This window comes from Varroa jacobsoni, unplaced genomic scaffold (assembly GCF_002532875.2).
Source record: "Varroa jacobsoni isolate VJ856 unplaced genomic scaffold, vjacob_1.0 scaffold_1021, whole genome shotgun sequence".
NCBI classification, from domain to species: Eukaryota; Metazoa; Arthropoda; class Arachnida; order Mesostigmata; family Varroidae; genus Varroa; species Varroa jacobsoni.
Window position 1 is genome coordinate 122,522 of NW_019213923.1, and position 2,942 is coordinate 125,463.

The 2,942-nt window shown below is 43.2% G+C and overlaps 1 long non-coding RNA gene across 1 annotated transcript in view; it reads right to left on the reverse strand.

Annotated features, from left to right (window-relative positions):
* The window catches only part of LOC111265887 (uncharacterized), an 87,827-nt gene that overhangs the window by 17,800 nt on the left and 67,085 nt on the right, over positions 1-2,942 (reverse strand). The gene's annotated exons all lie outside the window — the stretch shown is intronic.

Sequence of the window (2,942 nt, forward strand, 5' to 3'; positions counted from 1 at the left end):
CAGTGGTATGGCCTAGTGTGAATCACTGTTCGTGTGATGCGGTCATACTACCACGAGCCTGCTTGCTTACTGGCCACAGGCTTGCCGTGTTGTCCCTGTCGTGTTGGTGTAGTTACTTTTCGGGAGAAAGCAACCGCGTGGCTTGCGCTGGTTTCGTCCGGGTCGACAGACAATCGGCAAGACGATCTGCGACGCTGCTCCCTCGCTAAAATCGTTGCACGCCGCCACCGTTTCTCCTACCCGCTCTTTACTACAATCGTCCACTAGTAGCCGCCGTAAAAAAGAGCGACGGCTGTGCTTACCTGTCGTTCTTGATTTCTGTTAATGACTTTAATTATCGGAAGTCCTCGTGACGGGCGCCCGAGATTATCGGGTAGCATTCGGATATTTGAAGCGCGCTCGGACCAAAGAAAAAAGCCGCGGAAAAAGGTGCTGCAAGATACGTCCGCCAAACACGGTACAATGCTGAAATGACTTCTCCGAATCTGGCTGAAAATCGCAGGCAAGTAAGTCGTGCAGCAAACGGAGCTCGATGCAAGTTTTGTGACGGCGTAGATAGTACACCTAACTAGAACTTCATTTGTAATACTTAGGTGTAGTGTGCTGTAAATTCGTATTTATTTCGTTGTACGTAAGACCTAAAACCAACATGGACGTTGTATTGGAAATGGTTATAAGATAAACTGAGAGTTTCTACCAGTCTGAAATAGCTATAGCTAGCTTTTGCAAATAAGAGAAAACTATTATGTGGGGTACAAGTGACTGTGTTTTCGACTAGCTTTCGTTTAAAAACGCTAAAAAATATCTGAAACGCTAAAAAAAATAATAAGAAAGAAACTCGTCTAGTATTTTTTTATGCGAAGATTCTCTGTTGGATTTTGCTTATCGAACTCGCTTTTAACGTATATCTTTAAATTAAAAGTACACTGTTAGTGTACGTAACGTCGTAAAACGTCATAAAACGTCGTATAAATCTTCGATACGTGGACCATACATAATATACACATCCTTGATTGATTACCAACTTCACTCATACAGAAATAAAGCCCACTCCATTTTTTAAAAGGCCGTAGATATCGTTATTGGAAACTGTTTAGTCTATTTGTTTGATTTCGTTCAGTAACGGTGGCAAACAAGGGTAGGTCGAGCCGAACGAATAAACAAAGTGTACTCTAAGCAGGAAAATGGAATCCAGGAAACGTTCATGCTACCCAAGGTTCGTGAACCCAAGGTTCAAGCGGGATTCGTGAAGAGGTACGTGAAACGTCCACATGAGCAGTTCCAGTCGTATCGATGCGTTCTGTCGTCATTTGTTCCTACTTCGTATGTAACTCAGCCTGGCTATGGCAATTTAAAGGTTTGTCACAGTGTACTTTATGCTGTTACTGCTGTTTTCATTCTGTCCTTTGAAGTTCTGCTCAGTCACATGCCCTTACTATTGTCGCAGTACCATCTCCGAAACCGAGCAAGTCGGTTGTCAAGAGCAAGCATCTTACGATTTATCAGAGCAAGTTAGATGTTAATGATCCTAATTGGCGGATCGTGAGAAATTATTCGAAAAGCGAGAAAGAGCCGAGAGTCACACAGTGTCAGCCAAAAGCGCTGTTAAGGGGAAAAACAAAGAGTGTGCGTTAGGCTAGTGTATAGAAAGACGAAGGGTTCAGCATGTAGACTTAGATGCTGTTGGACAAAGCTGTACTAAAATATGTATTCTACTGTAAAAAAAATACTGTAGTCTGTTATGATCAAAACCAGCGTTGCAGGCATTGCCGCTGAATTCGTTCATGTGTTTCAATTGTAACTTTTCGAGCTCTAGTTAACTCTGAACACACGCGGGAAAACGCTCTGCACAGATAAAAGAACGTACTGCAAAGGACAATCCGCCATAGGGAAGCGTATGAGAACGCGCGCCGTAGCACAAAAGCAAAATTCACCCAACAACAGCAGAAAAAAGGTCGGACGAGTAATCTTCAATTGGGATTTCTAGCGCAGTGTGGCTTGCTCCGTCCACAATGAAGCACTCGCTAAACGCTATTAGAAGCCGACAATGGTCACAAAGTGAGCAAAGTCACGCCGCCACCAGCGGCGGCAACCAGCGTGGGACTTGTTTGTTGTTGTGGCGTTGACTGTCGATAGGTCAGCTTGTCGCCCGTCAGCCACAACCGGAGGACGACAGAACGCAGGTACGCTACGCTATGCAACGTATTCTGATAATGGCGATGATGATGGCAGTGGTCATTCTGAAATTCGTTACGGTATCGACTCGATCGACCAGAAGCTGAATCGGCGGGCTAGCGGAACAGGAAAAGAGCGTCTGCATGATTAATACGCTAGGAATATTGAAAGAAGGAAAAAAGCTAACAGTCTGCTTTATATCGGCTAGGTATCTCACAGCCCTGCGTTTAGGCTTTCACGCCTCTACAAGGGTGTCGTTATATATTGGTCCCGTTGAAAAAAAAATTGGCGAACACTAAGACGCCCCAGTGGTCAAATAGCAACGGCAGAAGTGGAAAAATAAATCCCAACACTAAACTTTCATTATTATTTATTATTAAAAAACACTATTACATTCTATTGATACTCGTGCGACTATGGCAGGAAACCGCATGGTGTGTAGGCTGGCAAACAGTTGCACAGTTCAAAACAATACTCGTCCTTAAATAGGAATCGAATATTATAATTTGGCCGAGAAGCCTTTTTTCTCTCCGTTCCATTTAGATACCTGCACGAGAAATTCATTTCGAGCATCGACGGGTGAAATTATTGCACTTAGCAATATACCGTAGTGAAAATTCTCCATTTCTAATCTACGGGCATTACTTAATATCAGCCCAAATCTCACCCTATACACGTGGCTCAATAGCAGTACAACAGATCGTTGAAATTATTTCCATACGTTTTAGCTAACAAGAAGCAGTAAATGAAAAAATCAGACAAAATAA